Source organism: Miscanthus floridulus, chromosome 6 (assembly GCF_019320115.1).
Source record: "Miscanthus floridulus cultivar M001 chromosome 6, ASM1932011v1, whole genome shotgun sequence".
NCBI classification, from domain to species: Eukaryota; Viridiplantae; Streptophyta; class Magnoliopsida; order Poales; family Poaceae; genus Miscanthus; species Miscanthus floridulus.
Window position 1 is genome coordinate 130,663,402 of NC_089585.1, and position 7,830 is coordinate 130,671,231.

At 47.6% G+C, this 7,830-nt stretch overlaps 1 pseudogene; it reads right to left on the reverse strand.

Moving 5' to 3' along the window:
• The window catches only part of LOC136461245 (uncharacterized), a 52,131-nt pseudogene extending 48,295 nt beyond the window's left edge, over positions 1–3,836 (reverse strand).
• Positions 3,837–7,830: the final 3,994 nt, after the last annotated feature.

Consider the following 7,830-nt stretch of genomic DNA (forward strand, 5'->3'; position numbering starts at 1 on the left):
AGCATGGCGAATCCCTGCTTGTGGAAGTGGGCAAAAGACACGACATACCCTTCGGGCGGCTGCAGCTCGTCCTCTTCACCGAGCAGCTGCCACTCCTCGACGGCGGTCAACGGGCGAAGGAGGCCTCGGCAGACGAGGCCCTCTAAGCGCTGAGGGGAGATGTTGGATCTATACCCCGGGTCCATTGCGACGGCGGGAGCAGCACGGGGAAGAAGGCAGCAGCAAGTTTGACGGAGGGAGCAGTATGGGTGCAAGAAGCTCAGGCCATTAGCGGCAGAGGCTGAGAATGCGTGGGCAAGGAGGCAAAGTACGGAACCCTAGGGGCAAACCCCATGGTTTTATAGGGGCGACGGATGCGAGAAGGGCAACGGTCCACCTCGATCTCCAAGCCCGCGACGACACACTGCCGCGCCACATCACGGGACACGCGCACACGATCCCTATCCCTTCCCGCAAAAGTCATGCCAGGCGGTTCGCCTTCCCTAGGTGGACCAGGACTCTCTTCCCACCGAGGGAACACGGGTCACAAAGCCTTTCTCTCTGGCCCGCCTAGGGCCCCAGAGCCCAAAGGCCGTCCCAATGAAGGATGGGCCTACAAAATGACCAGGACTCAAGGACGCAAGCATCACTAGGGCCTCGATCCGTAGTCGAGCCCTAGCCAGGCCGGCCCTAAATGAAATCCCCGTGAACAGGATATCACGATTCCCTTAAAAATATCCAATTGACGAAAAAACCAAGTCTTACGGCCTTACCCACGGAGGGTCCGATACTACCCCCGGCGATTCTACTCGAATCACCTGGGGGCTCGGGGGCTACACCCACCGGGTGCGCTCACGTGAACCCTCTGGCGAATTAACTCCGACGAAATCGAAACACCCCCTGGGCGATTCTACTCGAATCACCCGGGGGCTCAGGGTTACACCCACCAGGTGCGCTCGCGCGCACCCTCTGGTGAATTAACTCCAACGAAATCAAAACACCCCCCGGGCGATTCTGTCCGAACCACCGGGGGGCTCGGGGGCTACTGTCGGGGACCTAATACCGGGGTACCCAAGGAGATGGAACTAATAACCATCGAACGTTAAAAACTCCTGGATGGACAAGAGCACTACTGCGCTTCTTGCCCAAGCGATGGGAGTTTGGTTCCACCTCGCCCGACGCTCGTGGGCTAGCTCTGCCTCACCCAAGGGCTGAGGACGGGGTCCGCCTCACCCGACGTCTAGGGCCAGACTTTGCCTCACCCAACGGTTAAAAGCAAGACTCTGCCTCGCCCGACCCCCGAGGTATGGACTCCGCCTCGCCTGACCCCAAGGGTTGGGCTCCGCCTTGCCCGACCCTGAGGGCTGGCTCCGCCTCGCTGACCCCCGAGGGATTTACCTCGCCTCGCCCGATGTCTAAAGGCTGGCTCCGCCTCACCTGACAACCGCACCCTGCTCCTTCAATGATGATAGGCATAGGGTAAGACAAGACGTTCAGGTCAACCACAGCATCGAGGACCATGTCCTGCGCCCCTGTAGGAAAGTACCATCAGGGCGCGATGGGATGGGCGCTTAGACCCTTCCAGGCATGGCAGAGCCTAAATAGTGTTGTAGGCGCATGCTCTTCGCCCTACAGTGTTGTAGGCGCCGCCTTCAGCCCTCGGGCGAAGAACCCAACATGGACATACGACAACCATTATGTTCCAAGGGGGGACTCCTATCCTCTACAGTGGCGAACGAGCAGTCACCGCGCCATCTGCTCCCTACGGGGTTGCAGATCGACACCCCTATCCGACACGCCACCCGCGGGGGCGGGACAGGACGCACCCACTTGCTAAATGAGGCCAGGGCATGGCTTACGAAGATCAACAAACATGCCGCTTCTGACACGATCTGCCATGTTATGTAGGGCAGGCGCGGGAAAAAAAGAAGACCCGGATCCTTCGAAGGACCTTCTATACCCTTGGTATTTTCCTCTTTCTCTCATCGATAACCCTTGCTCCCCCTTAGTCTATAAAAGGGAGGGCAGGGCTCCCCACTAAAAAGAGGGAGACTTGGATCGACACTTGATGGACAACCCACACACAAACGAACTCATAGAGAGTTTAGTTTGACACATTGCACACACAGCCAGGCTGCCACCAGGCTCTTGGCATCCTTTCGACCCTTCCATCAGAGACCTAGGACCAGTCCCTCTCTCGACCGTTTGTACCCCCTACTACGAACCATTTTCAGTGCTAATAACACGAGCAGCAATAGACTGGACGTAGAGACATTCAGCCCGAACTAGTATAAACCTTGTGTCCTTTAGCGCACCATCCGGGCCTAACACGCATAAATATAAATTTACTAGCCGGTGCTTGTTCGAAACTCCGACACTATCTCAACTATGGTACCAGGTGATCTCATCTCTACCTCTGCCTTAAATCTATACAACCAATCAAAGGAGTCATCCCACTTACCAAAAAGCTTGTTGGCTGCTCTCTGTCTGCCATACACTACAGTTTGGTAGGGGATCTCAATCTTGTATTTGGTCTATAGCTCTTCTTGCACTTCCTTTGGACCCATGCTTGGCTTCTTCTTGAGTAGTGGAATAGCCCTCTCTGCCACCCAAGCTTGTGAGGCCATCCTGCCAACCACTCTGCTTCTAGAGGCATAATTATGTTGCCCTTGATTAATTTGCACCTACACATGCACAAAACAGCCAAACATAAGTAACCAGACAAACATAACAGCCAGACAGTTTAAATGAAACAAAACAAATCTATAAAAAAATACCCTGACACTCCCATCGTGTTGGGTTCTAGCTCTAATAATCCAAGGACATCCAAGAGAAGCACAATTTCCCCTAAACCTTGATGTATCAGAGTGTGCAGTATGAAGCTCAAACTCCTTGACAATTGCATGTTGTCTCACAGCTAATCTAAAATCATCCATAGAAGGGTAAGAAACCCCTACAGACATATCTGGATTATCCTTGTCCCAATCAAACACTGGCTCCTCATCCACATGATCATCAACTGGTACAGCTCCTTCTGCCATATCACTCTGCATCTCAGCTGTCATGGTAGGGATAGGCACAGCTTCCCTAGCTGCTTCATCTACTCTTTCATCTGCTGCTTTGAAACCCATTGCTTCATACACTTTGTCCTCATCAGCAACTTCCTTGGCCTCTCCATCCTCATTAGGCTCTGCCAATATAGTCAACTCAGCCCAATCAACCTCTTCTGCTTCTTCCACTGGCAAAGATGGAGGTGGAGAGCTGCCGGTGTCACCACTGCCTTCTACATTACCAGGAGCAGCACTGCCTTGTGCATTACCAGGAGCAGCACTGCCTTGTGCAGAAGTGACACCAGATGCACACCTAGCACCAGAGCTACCATTGGCACTTTGAGCATGTTTGCTGACTACATCCACTACAAGCACAGCTACCCTGTCATCCCATCTATCCTTTATTAGCTGCTCAAAATGTTTATCCCTCCTAACTTTCCATTCAGATTCACTGTCACTGTCAACCACCCAAACATCCAATTTCTGTGAAGGTCCCCAGATTATCTTACTGGCCATTTCATCATGAAATTTAGACAGAGAAAACTGCACAGTCCTATTCAGCCATAGTTCATGCTCCTGCGGTGACATTTCTACTTGCCCGTACTCACCATCAGCAACATACTTAGAAACCTTAACAACTAATCTAAATGCGTTGCCAGGATCAATCCTGACACAATAACGAACAGAAACACAAATAAAACTGTTAGACACTATCCTACTACACACCATCTTCCTAATCCGGAATCAAAGCGAGGACGAAGTGCACTGAAGTTTAACTTACCAAATAGGGCAACCACTCCAATCCATTGCGTCTCCTTCAATCTCCACCGCAACAGAAGCCACTACATCAACGGCCTACGAAGCAAGGAAGGCGGACAATTTCACCATCACTGGTAGGAACCCTAACCTAACCTACAATCTCATCATAACCAGTGCAATAAAACGAGCGGGATGGCGACAATGGCGGTCCACATGTACCTTCAATCCATCGAGAAAGCTGGGAGAGGAAGGAGGGAGAGGAAGGCGGCGGCGTCGTCGGAGGGCTACGGCGAGACCGGGAAGACGAAGAACGAGCGGGGAAATGGGCCGGGCGAGGCGACTGAGTGCGGCCCGCCTGGGTTAGCAGCAGAGGGCAGGGGCAGCCGCGGTCATTTGCCACCCCCTTGCTGCCTCAGATCCGACGTGGACTCACGCGCTGTCGTGCCACGAGTGCAAATGTGGCATTTCTGTATCTCTTCTCTACGTTGCGCGCTAAAATCGTATTGCCATCCGTTGAAGTGAGATCTCAGGAGGTGGCGATTATTATAATGATAAAAAGTTAAATCTCCTTTCCATACACGGATCGTCGTCTATTATGCATAGCAGCATAGGCACGGCAAATGCACACGTAAAGTTTTTTTAATAAAGAAACTTTTTATTCCTTCCAAGTTTCAACACAATTGCACGCATGGAGTTGACAGTCTTATTAGATCAATTCCGACCTCTGCATTTTAAAATACACACAACCAACGTAACACAGAATTTTGAATAAAACAAATAGACTAATTAATGACTATCAATCCGACTGCCACTCATACACTTAGGCTAAAAAGATCCTTGCCCACCTTCTTCAGTTGTCTCCATGCCACATACTCAAATCCCGTGAGCATGGCTTTTGAAGTGTAAGTCAGGTACAGAGCTAATGGATAACTAGATAATTAAGTAACCTGCAAAGAAGATAACGACTATAGCGACTAACATGTTGCTCTCACCTGTAGAAGGACTACCTTCTTCAATTGTCGCCATGCCCCGGTCACCACACTCAAATCCCGTGAGCATGGCTTTTGAAGTATAAGTTAGGTACAGAGCCCGTGGATAACTAGATAAGTAACATGCAAAGAAGATAACAACTATAGCGACAACATGTTGCTCCCACCTCAAGCAGGACCAGTATTTCCAGTTCATTTCCGATGCCCCATAGCCATCCACCAAGCATATATGATATGCTACGAGATTGTGATGGTCTTGAAACCACATTTATAATAGACAACCTTGCACTAGTAAACCGACATTCGAAAAATAGGTGGTTAATAGTCTCCTCATTACGACAGAAGCAATACATCAGGTCTCCTTGCTAACTGCATTTGGCTAAATTATTCTTTGTTAGTAGTATACCATGGCATAAATATCCTAGGAAAATCTTAGCCTTTAACGGTGCTTTCAGTTTCCATAGGTGTTTTTAATGTTTAGGACATCACTGTGGATCATGGCTTGGTACGGTAGTGCGATTTCGCCGAGCACTCAATTACCATCTTGGTGCAAGTTCCAGCAATGCTCTTGGCTCACCACAATATGTACTTGTAATTTGTGCATGCAGCTTACTCACGCTACTAGTTTTGGGCCTAAGATCTCTACGCCATGACAGGTAAGGTGGGAAAGAGCTCATAACTTTCGCTATTGTATCATATTTGTTTCTTACAATTTTGTATAAGCAAGGAAATTGTTCCCGTAAGGTTATGTTTCCAACCACTTATCTTTTCATAATCTAATTGGGGAACCATGCCTCATTTATAATAAAATCTCCAAAGTGGAAAAAAGGCACTTCATCTTCATAAAACTGGTAAAAAAAATGTGAGTCCCCACTTGTACTAAAGGCTTACTTCTTAGGTAATTGTTACTAATTCGTTGCTGTCATATAAGATCATCTCCACCAGTTCTCTTATATTGCATCTCCTATAAGATGCTTTAAGGGAATGCCCTAAAATCGATTTATGATATAGGAGAGTACTGCTGTAGCAGATTGCCTAAAATGTGTCTCATATATTTCTTTAGGTATATGGGAGAGATGGTTATCTCATTTATTTAGCAGAGAGAATGCTTCTTTTAGGAGATTTCTTAAAAAATATTGGTATATGACATGAGATACGAGATTTGTTGTAGCACCTTCATCTCCTAAAATACTACTGTTTAGATATAGGAGATTGGATATGATATCTGGTGCAGATGCTCTAAGTCATTAGCTGTGAGCAATTTTAAAAGCCATTTACTTATGGAGTGTTTGGTTTGGGGGAATCAATCCATTTTAGATAGGGTGATACATCCCGAGTCCATTCACGCATTCCTTATATTAGTACTAATTATTAGCTCGTGAGTAATGAGATGGTGACGGATGTATTGCTTTATTTCACAAACCAAATACCCTCTTAGCAAAGTGATACTTTTTGTATCAGGAGGTCTTGAATCCCTAGATCTCCGTTGTCTCTAGGGCGGCACAAATGCACCATTTTGCAAGTCGGTACTTTTTCGGCAGTGTTCGGCTGGCTGGCCAACCACCTCACGAAATCACTATTCATGTCCTGCCAGAACAGTATTTTTCTCTCACAACAATCAGCCGGAACAATATTTTTCAGTCCTGCCCCTTCATTTGTTCATCACTTTGCCTGTAAAATTTTAATATTTTAATATTAGCAGTCTAACTTCTTGGGAACCTCTCTTGGAATTGCGAATACGGACATCATACACACACAATGGTAGATTATTGAGAACTGAATACACAAAGAAAGCTGGAGGATTCATTCAAATCTTTACCCGCCTACACCTCGTGTTCATGACAGGTGGTGAAAACACCACAAATATTGGAGATTTTGCAAACTCGTAAAAATCATATATATGCAGCTATGGAACTTGTTGAAAAATTATTTGGCACAACTAGAGATGAGACTATGACATATATTCGTAGAGATTTCAAGTTCACACCCGATCTATTAATAGATATAAAATGACACAGCACCATAAATCAACTTAGTTAACCTGCGCAAACGATTATGTTGATGAGGATAGGTGAGCCGCTTGTACAGTAAATTAAATAGGAATAAGTAAGGAGAATCATTAAATAGAGTTCAAGCGTTGGATGGGCCTTTGATAAGTCGATTTTAGTGCGTCACTAGCTAGACCTCCATGAAGGGGATCATGACGCTTAAGAGGGGGAGTGAATTAGGCAACTTCAATGTCTACTTCTAAACTACGGTCTCTTTTTCTAACCTTAGCAAAACCTATACAAAAGATAAACTTTCTAAATATGCAACTACAGTTTTGCTAATGTGTTGCTATCTCTACCGTAAAAGGAGTAATACAATTAATGTAAATGCAGAAGCTAAAGAGCAAGGTAGAGATATGCAAACTCCCATCGACGACTCCGGTATTTTTACCGAGGTATCGAGAAGCACGCAAGCTTCCCCCTAGTTCTCGTTAGAGCCCCTCGCAAGGAATCCCTCGCAAGGGCCAAGCTCCCGGTCGGGTAACTCCGTGGATAGCCTCAGGCCTTCCCCATGCGCAAGTGGGTCTCCGACGTGCCTTCCGGCAAGCCTCTCCCGGATGCTCCCCGCCGTCTTCACTATCAAGCTTCCGGCCGAAACGCCGCGGGCCTTGTTTCCTCCGGTACACGGTGGCGGCCACACCACAAACGCGGTTGGTGTGATCTCGCAAGACTACAAGCCCCTCTGATATACAACAATGGTGCGCGCAAGCACCGAGTGGTAAGAGGTATGCAAACCTCACTAAACACTAGGCCTAAACCTAGAGCAAGTGCATAAGCGGTGGTCTAATCAACCTAAGCACCTACGCTAATCACCTAATGAAACACTAAGCACTATGCAAGTGGAGATCATTAAAATGGTGTATCAACACCCTAGATATGTTTCCTTAGCTCCACCATTTCTCAAATGGTCGGTTGGGGGTCTATTTATAAGCCCCACTGAGAAAGTAGTCGTTGGAGCGAAATCCTACTTTTCTGCTACTGACCGGACGCTGATCACGTCCTGAC